Source organism: Cupressus sempervirens, chromosome 3 (genome assembly GCF_028749045.1).
Source record: "Cupressus sempervirens isolate cs-2001-9-10 chromosome 3, ASM2874904v1, whole genome shotgun sequence".
Classification (NCBI taxonomy): Eukaryota; Viridiplantae; Streptophyta; class Pinopsida; order Cupressales; family Cupressaceae; genus Cupressus; species Cupressus sempervirens.
The window spans coordinates 26,044,418-26,058,125 of NC_143120.1; positions in this window are offsets into that span (position 1 = coordinate 26,044,418).

Sequence of the window (13,708 nt, forward strand, 5' to 3'; positions counted from 1 at the left end):
AAAATAATGTTTCAGAAACAAGGTAAAACACCAATGTAAAAATGATTTGGCCAAGCCTTGCACAACATATATAATTCATATCGACCACAAGAAGACTAACAATTGTTGAAGACCCACACAAGAAACTGATTGAATTTAGAAAAAAATGAACAACTAAACAATTTAATACACCTATTTCTTCTAATAATTTAGTAAATATCTATTTAACCTTACAAAATGTTTATTCCATTCAAACACAATGAAATCTTTCCATGGACTAACATTTATGAATGCTGAAATGTACAAGGTTTGGATGATTGGAGGCATGCAAATGATATATTTTGTAAAAGATAGCTATATTTCTCTACCCTTGATTTTTCTGAAACTTAAAATATCCATGCAATAATGGAGAGTCTAAGCCAAACTAGTCTTATCCAAATAAAATAGGATTTATAGATAGAGAAAATCTTTGGCACATTTGGAGGTGACATTGGTTTAGATGTACTTATATCAAAATATGGAGGAATATAATGATCTATAATGTGGGGATCTGCTGGTTGAGGTAGCCAACGTGTTTGTCTTTTTCCTAATCTTTCATTTCCTCACAAGCTGTTTCTATCATACATTGATGATAAGCTATGTGAAAAGGTTAAATGATAAGATGAAAAAAATGCATAAAATTCAAGATTTGCCTATCCATGTGAATGGTGATATCCATTTTTGGAAGGACATTGACATCTTCATGTATCCTATTTCTTGCCTTCAAATGAATAGAGTGCACTTTCCTATACATTATTTTTTTCTTCTGGGAGTAATCCACCTCTTTTATGAAAGATAAATAGTCATTTTTGGACATTCTCATAATGTTATTTGGTTCATTTCAATGCTAATGTAGCTTACATGTACATCCTAAATTAGTCTTTGTCATATATTAATATATATTTTTTATCAGCTAATCTTTGCACCTCTTTTGGTGCAAGCATTAATTTTTTTTTAAAAAAATAATGAAGACCATAATTGAGAATTGCACATCAAAAAATAATCATAAGAGATAAAAGTGTGTTAAATTTTTATTTTAAGTGTGTGTGTGTGTGTGTGTGTGTGTGTGTGTGTGTGTGTGTGTGTGTGTGTGTGTGTGTGTGTGTGTGTGTGTGTGTGTGTGCGCGTGCGTGCGTGCGTGCGTGCACGCGCGCACGCATGTGCATGTGCGTGCGTGCGTGTGTGTACATATAATTTGATTTATTTTTATTCTTATGAAGTTATTCCATTTTATTATTACACATGTGCCCACACATCAAGTTGTACAAAAAATAAAATTTAGCTAAAAGATTGTGTTTCAATTGATTGAACACAATTGATAAGAATGATAGTATGCAATGTAGAAATCATATTCCTTCCAACTAATATTTATATGTAATTCAACACCTCTTCATAATAATTTTCCACCATGATAGGCTTTATGTAGGAGCTTTTTCCCAAATAATATTTTCTTGCAGGAAAATTGTAGCACTTTTCCTAGAAAATTTTCTTTCTTAGTTTTACACTTCAATTATTTTCTCTTATTTTCTCAAGATGTCGAGAGGCATATATAGTGGAAATAAGAAATCCCAACACAAGAATATGCTGAGAAAACATGCTATGTACAATAAAAAGGATTTGGTAGTAGTTACAAATAGATTATATTTTAAAAATGCATTAAAACTAAGTTGTGTCATTTGGTATTTCATATTGTTTAAAATAAAAAATAAAATACCAAATGCCAAATGATATTTACAAAAGATTAAAAAATTATAACAAATAAAAATAAAAATACCAAATGCCAAATGACATTACAAAAGTTTTGGTAGTAATTACAAATGAATTATATTTTTAAAAATGAATTAAAAATAAGAAATGTCATTTGACATTCCATACTATTTAAAGTAAAAAATAAAATACCAAATGAAAAATGACTTTTATAAAAGATTAAAAGCATGTTAAAAAAAAAAAAAAATCTAAATTTAAAAAAATGCCATTTGGAATTTAGAATAGATTAAAAAAAAAATCAAATACTTAATGTCATTATACATATTAAAATTCAATAATATGACATTTGACATTAAAAATAAGAAATAAAATACTAAAAGTCTGATGTGACAACTAGTCTTGCTCCTACCCTAGTTTCTCCTAGGGTCTCCTTAGGCCTTTCTCTTGACCTAATAGGGTTGCTAGTTACCCTACTCCTCTTAGGATCCTATCTATGAGATCCTAGTCCCTTCAACTAGTGCACACCAATGAGGTAGAGCAATCATCCATTTACAACTTCCTAGGCTTGCTTTGGCCTTATTGCTTCCTCTTCATTCACACTACAAACAACCCAACTTCAAAACTAACACCCCAAATGAGGGTATGTGAATTTTAGAAGACACTAGGACACTTCCCAAGGATTGTTACCATATTTGGAAATGAAACCCTAAATGAGTTCCAAGAAATACCCAAATTTGTGCAAAACTACTTACAAAAAGGCAACAAGCAATTAGCCCTCCTAATGATGAAAAAATGGAATAACTTGGCAAAGTACTTAACAAGGAGGTAATATATTCACTGATCTTGACATCCTTTTCTGAGAACTTAAGGATTCAAGAGGTCTTAATCTCTTAAGGCATTCATACAGTACATCCTATCTTAGTGCCTAAAAATTAGGGTTTTTAAGGTAATTTAATCAGTCTAACAATAAACAAGAATTACCCTCCTTAGGAGTTCATCAATACCTCTCATTTATTTTGGGGCTTCTCCACACATTCTCCTACCATAATCCACCATTTGATTGAATCATTTTAAGCATTCAATCACTCTTAACACCTCTGCTGCATATTGTGATCCCTAGCCATGCATCATTGGCTCACCTAGGATATCACCAATAAAATACTTCCCTTGCTTCTCAAGTCCCCTCCTTTTCGATATAATATGTAAAAGGAGTCATCTAACTAATCCTAAGAGACCATACAGATCCTACCATGGCAAGAGGAGTTATGACTCTATTTTACCTAGTGGCTTGGTTTAGAACAACAGGCAAACAAGAAACAAACTAATTTTTTCAAGCAACTTAAACCCTAAAAAACACAAAATAAATTGATAAAGAATCTCAAATAGGAATCTAATAAAACTTCCAAAAACTACAATTCCAAATTCAATCCATATAAATGCGAAGATCCACAAAAAACATCAAATTGCAACTGTTATCTTGCTCATAGTCCATACACACCAAAATGGCTAAACCTTCCAACCCATTCAAAAGGTCATGGATGGCCTTAAATACACATCCAAAATCTAACTCTAATTTTTTCATATAGTTACCAAAATCCAACCAAAAATTTTCTTGAATGCAACAAAAAGTTGTCAATGACAACATTGATAATTTTTGAGCAACTTTTACATCTTTTAGTGTTTGACCCTCAAACTTTCTCCAAAGGTTAAAAGACCTTACCAAAAGCCTTAAATGGATAAAAAACATGTAAAAAGGATTTTAAAATTCTTATTTCTCCCTTCTACCATTGAAAATAGAAAAATTCCCTATTGGACCTAATCATGCAACTAGGAGCAAGTAGGGCCTCATTAGGCTTTCTAACCTTAACTTACCTCAACCTAGGACTAGGTTAAACCTATTATTTAACTAGTGGTGTGGCTAGAACCACCAAAATTTAAAATAATATAGGATCCCTAGGTCTTCCATGAGCCTACTTAGGTTCCCCTGCACCATACTCCCCCAAAAAAGAAAACTATGTCACTCATGTGCACAATAGGTCTTGGGGAATGCCAGCTTTGTTGAAATCTATGTCAGCAGCCCAAGTTGCTTCTAAATTTGAGTTTCCTTTCCACTTGATGAGGTGCTCCATGTGCACCTTATGCCTAGTGGCCTTCTTAAGTCTAGAGTCTAACAATTATTTAACTTCCAACTTGCTTGATGAGGGTACTACTGTAGGTTCTAGATCAACACTGACTCCTTGACTACTATAATGTAGTGTACCCTTAAATTCAATCAGATCTTACATATTGAAAAAATGAGAGATGCCTAAATATAATGGCAAATAAATTTTATAAGCATTGGCTCCATATTTAGCTATGATTTTTCAAGGCCCCACTCTTTTCATTTGGAGCTTAGTTAGCACACCCTTCTACAACCTGGACTTGTTCAAATGTACTATGACATAATCTCCAACAATAAACTAATTGTCTTTCCTCATTTCATATACCTCATCTTTCAATGTTTGAGTGCTATCTTGGATGGTTTTGTTCACTTGCTCTTGGATTTCTTTCATGGTTTGGGAAAAATATTTATAGCATGTCCAATTCTATGCTCCATTCCTCCAAGATCCCTCAAATCACATACACCCCTTGGATACATTCCATACACAATTTCAAATGGGCTTCTACCTGTGGTCTTATTCCTACTATCATTGTATGCATACTCTGCTTGGGGAATGATCACATCCCATTTTTTCCCATACTCCTTAGTTAGGCACCTCAAGAGATTACCTAACACCCTATTAACCACCTCAGTCTAACCATCAGTTTGAGGATGGTATGCTAAACCAAATGAAAGGTTTGTACCAAGTCTACTCCATAAAGTCTTCAAAAAGTGCTAATGAACTTCACATCTCTATCTAAAACAATTCTTAATGGAAGTCCATGAATCCTTACAACCTACTTAAAGAATAGATATGCAATGTGACTAGCATCATTGGTGGTATTACATGGAATGAAGTGCCTCATCTTATTGAATCTGTCAACAACCACATAAATAATGTCATAACCCTATTTTGTCTTGGGCAAGCCTACTATGAAGTCTGTGTACACACATTCCCATGGCCTATTTGGGAGTGGTAAGGGATGATAAAGACTTGCATTACTCATCTCACCCTTATCTTTTATACATACCATGCATTGCTCAACATATCTAGTCACATCTCTGACCCGTTTAGGCCAATAGTAGAACCTTTGGACTAGTTCTAGAGTCTTTCTCACACCAAAATGTCCATTTAGACTCCCATTATGCTTCTCCTAAATTAGGTTCTCCCTTATTGATCCCCTTGGCTCACATAACTGATTGCCCTTAAATAACTATTCATTTTGTAAGGTAAATTTAGAGAAATTTCTATGGAAATGGTTCTCAAAATTAGAACATACCTTATATGCCTCTGCAAAGTCTTCATCCTCTCTATAGAGTCTCTTGAAGCTCTCTATCCCAATACTATGTAACTGAACTTCTTGGACTGTTAACACTCTCCTACTCAATGTATCTGCCACCTTCTTCATCTACCCCTTCTTATGCTTAATTGTGAAAGTGAAATCTTGTAGATACTCCATCCACTTCAAGTGTCTATTACTAAAATTTTATTGAGTATTGATGTATTTAAGAGCTTGATTGCCAATGAATACAAAACATTCCTTGGGCAATAGGTAATGTCTCCACTTCCTAAGCACCTAAACTAGGGCATAGAGTTCTAGATCATAGGAAGAATACTTCTTTGTGGCTTCATTTAGTTTTTTACTAAAGAAGGCTACTAGCCTACATTCTTGACTCAACACCCCCCCTATGACTAAGCCACTTGCATCACACTCTATGGTGAAAAGTTTCTCAAAACTAGGCAATTGCAAGATAGGTTGGGTAGCTACTTGTTTCTTAAGCATTTCAAATGATTTATTTGCTTCTAAAGTCCATTTAAACTTAGAATTGAACCCACCCTTTATAATATGCCTGAAATAATAGAACCCCATATAATAGGTCCAAAATAATTTCTTTAAAACTTTAAAAAATGTAAAGTGTATTTTATTGTTAAATATATTTTTTCATGCACATTCGTGCTTATGTTTTGTGGTGAGTTGGGGAATAAAAATTTTTGTGAAATGTCAAGAGACATCCATTGGGGGATATGAGGAGCCCCTCATAAGTTATAGATGTAGATTTAGTTTCAAAATTTACTAAGAAAGGGGTAAAAATTTATTAAGACAAAAAGAGAAACAAAAAAGAGAGCTCAAAAAGGAGTTCTATCCTAAGAAACAAGGTCATATAACTCACAAGACATATCCAAGGGTAGCTATCCCCTATCTAAAATATTCCAATCCCAATCATGATCAAAAGCCCATTTGGAAAAGAAATCAACAACTCTATTCTATTCTTGAGGAATGCAATTAAAACTAATAGACTCCAGAGAAGTATAAAAGAGAAGATTTTGATTAAAAAATGAAGCTAATTACCAACATCCTCAAACAATTTCAAAGTAAGAAAATTCACCACCACTTGAAATTCAGATTCACAGATAAGCTTGCGCCATCCCCTCAAACAACATTGCTCCACAACATATAAAATGGCCAGGGTCTCCATGAGACTGTTAGTATGCCAATCCTTATGCACTAAGAAAAGAAATTGAACTTCTCCAAAGCTAAATCAACTCACACCCCTAATGCTAGTTAGACCTAGATTCCCCTGAGAAGAACCATTAGTGCTGACTTTAAGAATCTAGGTGGAGGAGGTGACCAATGACCCACACGATTCACCTATTGCTTTCCCTAACATCTAGGATGGTTTGGAACATTATGATACCATTGACTTGCAACCCCTAAGAAATCATCCTAACAATGAAAGTTAAGGTGACTACAAATAGAAAGATCACTAGGATCCAAACCTCCATCTTGTTAGCTTAAAGAATAAATTTGACAACTAAGTGTCAATACATTAACCAAGATCAAGAATAGGTGCCGAGTGCAATAGATGCCGAGTAATCTTTAGGTGCCGAGTAAAGTATAGGTGCCGAGTAAAATGTAAATGCCGAGTAAAGTGTAGGTACTGAGTAAAGTGTAAATGTCGAGTGAAGATCAGGTGCCGAGTAAAGTTTAGATGCCGAGTAACATAGTTTTGTGTAAGTGCCGAGTAACTCAGTAGAACAGCATGTGCCAAGCAACATAAATATTTCAGGAGCCGACTAATCCAGGATATCAGCGTAAGAGTTTGGAATCGCACAAACTATGATGAAAATAGTCTTTACAGCCGACATAAGGAAATCTCGAAGGATTTAATGATCAGATCGAATCTTTTATATTTCCTATGTAATTTGCATGCAGCCAATAAGAAAAATGATAAAGGCATGCAACCAATCAGCAAAAGATAAGTATTAAGCAGAAATGAAGATTGAATATGGATCATAGATCCAGACCTAACCCTAAATCCTTGAATGTCTTTATAAGGAAGACGATATCTCATAGAGAAGACATGATAGAGAAGGAGATGATGAAGATGATGATATAGAGGAGAAGATATAGAGTGGTTGATATACTATTTTCAGAAGCGAAAGATATCAGATCACAAAGGATCAAGATCAGACGAAGCAAACCAGAGCCTGCATTCAGCAATCAAGGATTGTAAACTATCAGGTTCATTTTACCTAATACTTTCTAGCCATTGTATTAGCATGGAAATCCTATGGTGATAGGTTATCTTAACAACTATTTCATTGATCCTAGAGATAGGTGATTAAATCCTTTAATAGGGTGACACTTCATGTTAAGTGTTTGTAAATCCTCTAACCAGGTCACTATTGACATAGTGTAAAGCCTTTAACAGGGCAAACCATCAGAAGTGGTTAAACAATATTGCTGCAGTAATTTTTGTGGGTATCATCCCCACCCCAGTTTTACCTTCTTATTCCTGGAGGGTTTCTGGGTTACCAATTTCAGGTGTTATGTGTTATTGATGCATGTGTTAGTTTCATGTTTACTTAATGTATTTACATGCATGCAATTTATTTCCACATAAAAGTTTTATAGGACAAATTTTAGTACTTCTGATTTGCCCCCCCTCTCATAAGTACTCTTTCCACATTTGAATATTCCAACAATTGGTATCAGAGCGTTACCAGGTTCTCATAAGGAAAAGTTTAACAGCTTGGAGGAAAAGATCTAGAGATGGAAGCTTTCAAACTTGGAAAGATCATTGAAAATCAGGTGATAGATGTGCAACTTGCTCTGCATAGCTTGGAGGAATTTAGAATCAATTTGAGAAACTCATTAAAAAAAAGGAAAGATCTGGCCATAGCTGAGAATGATATACACTACAAGGAAATTGATACCACCAACATATTTTCCAACGGAGATACCAAAGAGTTTGATGCAGCAATAGAAGAACTGATGGAGAAAAACAAAATTCAAGCAAAAGAGATTAGATCTCTCAAGATGGAACATGAATCACAGGCCATAATGATATGTGAAATTATAGAACAAAAGAAAAGATCAGTTGATGATAAGAACATGATGGAAAATGACAAAAGGAATCTTGCAAACAGACTTGAAGAAAATTGTACTGAACTGACAAGGATCTCAAACATGCAGATGGATACACTTGCTCAAATGATGAACCTTCATCATGAACTCAATGTGAAGGACATTGAGATATCTACTCTGAAGATGCAGAATGAACAAATGTAGAATGAATTAAACAGAGAAAAAGAGGTAGCAGAAAATCTCAACAAGTCAAGTGAAGCCATCAAGTATTTTGAACAGTTGCTGAAAACTCCAAGATCTACCCATGATACATCAGGACTTGGTTACAATAGCACTGAAGTTGGAGAATCATCAAAAAGTGCTGAACAAAGAAGTGACAAAGGTAAGAATACTAAACCCACTTGTCATTATTGTAATAAGAAGGGACATACTGCTAATGTGTGCAGGAGCAGAAGATTCAATCAACCAAACACACCCAAGAGTAAGAGTTTCTGTCACAAGTGCAACATGCAAGGACATTTGACACAAGATTGCAGATCCAATTTCACAAGGACTCAGAGATTTGATGGACATTGTTATAATTGCAATAAGTATGGACATAGGGCATTTGAATGTAGATCAAAACCTATGTGGACATCAAATCAACCAGCAAAAATAGAAGGAAAAGAAAGTCATCATCATTGGGATTACATTACCAGGTACAGTTGTCATTATTGTCAAGAATATGGACGTACACCACATAACTGCATAAGAACACATTTCAGAGGGAACTACAAAAGATGGTTGAACCAAACCACATGTTTTAGTTGTCTGAAAACTGGTCATATCAGCAAAAACTGTCCTACAAGATCAAAGGCACCCAAGTTTGAAGAGAATAAAGGCAAAGAAAAGATTGATATTGAAAAGATAAGGGGGAAAATGAACAAGACTTGGAAAAAGAGAGATGAGTGCAATACATCAAGTGAAGGGATCACTTCACCCAATGGGTCAAGTGATCACACTTCATCAAACTAAGCATGAGAAGTGTATGGGACTGATATACAAAGTTATATTAGACATTAGTCCCAAGACAAAGAAGCAATTCAAAGTATAAATCTACATGAAACAAGATGTCGAGACGAAAACTAAATGTTGATGCCGAGCTACCTTTGGATATCGAGTCAAAACTCAAAACAGATGCCGAGCTCCCAGCAGCGACCGAGCTGATAACCGATGCCGAGTTAAAAAAAAAAAACTCCAATGGAAGCCGAGTAGAAAAGAAATTTAGTAGACGCCGAGTTAGGTTGAAATTTCTTTAGAAGCCGAGTTGGCAGTTGAGCATTTAATGCGATGAAATCAGGGTATATTATCGCGATTTCAATCAGTTTTTCGCATTGCGATCAAGAAGCAAAGCCGAAAAAGGAGCAGAGAAGATCAAGAAAAGTTCAGAAGCAATTCATGAAAGATTCCAACAACGATCTCGTCGATTCAAGGTATTTCTCTTAAGTGCCGAGCTATGTAGGTCTCACAAACTTGTTTGAATTATAAAACCCTAGTTTGGAAAACAATGGCATCCGGGTCAGGAACCACCAAGGGTTTAGAAAGCCATGAAGTTTAGTTGGTCAGAAACGAAGTAAAACAACCTGAATTTAAGCCCATACCTGAAGTAGCATACAAGAATGATCCTGCAGGTGCATTATCAGTTATTCCGGATAAAGTTGTTATGGTAGAAGATGTTCGCAGATGCTACAATTGTAAAATTGGTGCCATAGGAGACTTAGAAATTCATAATGCATATGATAAATTATGTGAAAACAAAGTACTAAAAAATGAGTTTTCCATTGTAGAAAGAAAAGGATTAACCAAAACCCTAGCATTTTCGACTGTCTTCAAAACAGAATGGGTACGGATAGTTTTGAGCCGAATACATAACGAAGCTTTTTGGTTAGAGTCAGGGCCAGTAAAATTCACCAAGAAAATCATTCATAGGGTTACTGGTATTCAAACCCTAGATCGGCCAAAGACCCTACGAAGTGACAAAAGGGAAGTAATTGAGAGAAATATAGGTGCAAAATGGAACAATAGAGGGATGACTATCGACACGGTCACTGATCCTCTACTAGACTTTGCTGTAAGAATTATTTCACACAAATTCTATCAATCAAGCAGATTAAATAGTGTACCTTATATAGCAGTTGATGTTGCATACAAGATAATAAAAAGGGATCACACTTATGATCTGGCAGAGCTCATGTTTCAACAGATTAATGAAAATCTGGGAGCTATAAGGAAGAGCAAAGGAGCTCAATGTAAATTTGGATCAGTTTTGATATGTATGTTTTTCTATCTGATGAAATAATTTCCTTCTATAGGGAAAGTTAAATGGAATCCAAACAAAAAAATTGTTGAACAAATTAATGGATACATTGAATAGATGGGTGAAAATGTTGATGCCCAAATGACTGGTTATTTTGAGGACTTCAAAAAGTCCATGAAACAAAGAATGAGAATTCTAGTTTCAATGACTGAGAAATATGAAAAAGATATTTGTTTTCTTGTAGATATAGATTATACTTATGTGCAAGCAGTTATACCTAGAATAAGATGGCTTAGGCCACTAGGATATGAACTTGATGTTGATCAAGCCTCTGCAACAATAAAAGCCTTACTTGCAGAAGAAGTAGACAAAAATGAAAAAATATTTGGAACTTATTATGTTGTCAAATCAAAGATAATAACAGAGTTGAAGACTGCTTCAGCAGTAAAGAAGAAAGAGAAAATGGTAAGACAGATCAAAAGAAAGTTTGGTGTAGAAGAAGAAGGGACAGCAGAAGAAGAAGGAGATGACATTAAAAAGGAAGAAGAAGTCATTGAAGAAGAAGAAGACAAAATTCAGGATCAGACTCAAGGGTCAGAAGGAGACAAAGAGGAAAGTGCTAAGGTTGAAGTAGCCAAGGAAGCACCAGTCAAGAAAAAGACCACAACTCCATCTGCTCCTAAATCCAAGGGGAGGAAAGTAGCTGCCCCAGCACCAAAAAGACCAACCACAAGGGCCACAACTCAAAAAGAAAAAGAAGAGGCTAAAGTTAAGAAGAAAGACTCAAAGAAGACTACTACTGAGTCAAAGAAGAGGAAGTTCATTCCCCAGCCTGAAACAAATGAGGAGGAAACAAAGTCAGAAGACAACAGTCAATCTCAAGAGGTAAGACAAATACCCCAGATTGATGTTGATAAATTATGTACAGAAATTAGAAATAATGATTTGAAAGGATTAAAGAATCTGAATTTTTCTAAGCTCACCAAAGGAGAGAAAAATAAATTAGAGGAGTCTGTGTATGCTATGATGGTTGAATATAAGCACACACCTCTAGAATTAGATGACTCTATGCTGAGAGAACTGTATACAATCATAGAGGATAAATGGCATTTTTGTTTACAAATGGAAAAATAAATAGGGGAGTCAACATTGGCAAGATTGTTGCCTGATTTGAAAAGGCATAATAACAGATTCACTCCCAAGTATAGAGCATTCAGTATTCTACAGAATAAAATTGAAAAGGTAGTTACCAAATCCACAAGATTGTGGAAAATAGTTTACAAGAAGATTGAAGATGTATATAATGAGGAATATAAGGCAGAAGCAATTGCCAAGATAAAAGAAAAGGGAGCATCAGAAATAAAAGAGAAGAAACTAGTGGAGAAGGAGAGTAAAGGAGAAAAGGAAGGAGAGGCACTCAATGAGGAGAAAGAGGAAGAGAAAGATATAGCTGAGCCACAAGATCAAAGTATGCAAGACATATATGTATCTCCTCCTAGTCCTCCTCATGCCACCATCACACCTGCAGATTTCATAAAAATAAAGGATGTTACAAAAATTTCAGTTCAAAACATCAATCCATTAACTGCAAAGGATTTGGAAATTCTTGACCAATCATCTTTAGTAGCAAAATTAAGTTCAAATCCTATATTGGTCAGTGTTGATGAATTACAGAATCCAGAAGTCAAAGCAAAAGCAAGTGTAAAAGCACAAATGCCACCTTTGATCACACAAACTACTGGTATTCTATTCCTTCCACCACCACCTTCACCAAGTATAAGTACTGATACACTCCAAGTGCCAAGTACAGCAGCAAGGGAAACAAAAGAAAAATTTGAACAGCCACCAAGTTCAACCCCATCTAGCATTCAAAAAGGGGATACTCAAGCTAAAGAAAAAGAGAGACAGAAAAAGGAGGAGACTGCAATACAAACACTGGTTGCATTACCCAAATCTGGGACTCCAACAAAAACTCTTCAGTAGCCGAGCACAGATGGATTACAGCTGAAAATCAGAACACCAGGCTCGAGTTCATCAAAAGCAGTCAGGAGACTTCACTATGGATTTCCTGAGCTTGATGAAGAAATTAGAATCCCATATTATGAATCTAGCACTCTTACAGAAGAAAAGATTAATGAAATTCAGAGTGCACTAGACAAAAGAAGGAGACAAGAAGCACTAAGAAAGGAATACAAGCATAAGCGTACATTGAATGAAATGAAGGACATATTCACGGAAGCTTTTTGCTTACAATCTCCAGATGAGTCAAGACCAATCATCGAAGAACTTTCTGATATAGTTGACCAGGTGACTAATGAAGACCAGGAAACAAATGTAAAATTACTTGAATGGTCAGAAAAGAAGTTCCAAGGAAAAGTAAACAGTAAAATATCCAGTGATATAGCACTAGCACAAGAAGAACTGGCAAAGAAAGTTAGAACAGTTAAAATTGTACTAGGAAACATCTTTTCCCTGTACAAAAAGTTGTGTGATTTTTCAACATTCACACAAGACATAAGTGTCAAAAAAGGGGGAGAATAAGTAATTAAAGAAAGAAGTTGAGTACAGGAATGAAATGATAAGTATAATAAAAGGGGGAGTAAGTATAATAAAAGGGGGAGATAGCAGAGATAGTCAATTTTGAAATTTTGACAGGGAGATAGCAGAGATAAGCAAATTTTGGAATTTTGGGGGAGAAAGAAAATTTTGGGAAGCAAAGTTTGAATGAAGGATTAATTATTGAGTCACATGGGTTAAGTGTTTTTGCCACTCATGTCAAAGGGGGAGATTGTTAGCTTAAAGAATAAATTTGACAACTGAGTGTCAATACACTTAACCAAGATCAAGAATAGGTGTCGAGTGCAATAGATGCCGAGTAATCTTCAGGTGCCGAGTAAAGTATAGGTGCCGAGTAAAATGTAAATGCCGAGTAAAGTGTAGGTGCCGAGTAAAGTGTAAATGCCGAGTGAAGATCAGGTGCCGAGTAAAGTTTAGATGCCAAGTAACACAGTTTTGTGTAAGTGCCGAGTAAATCAGTAGAATAGCATGTGCCGAGCAACAAAAATATTTCAGGAGCCGACTAATCTAGGATATCAGCATAAGAGTTTGGAATTGCACAAACTATGATGAAAATAGTCTTTACAGCTGACATAAGGAAATCTCGAAGGATTTAATGAT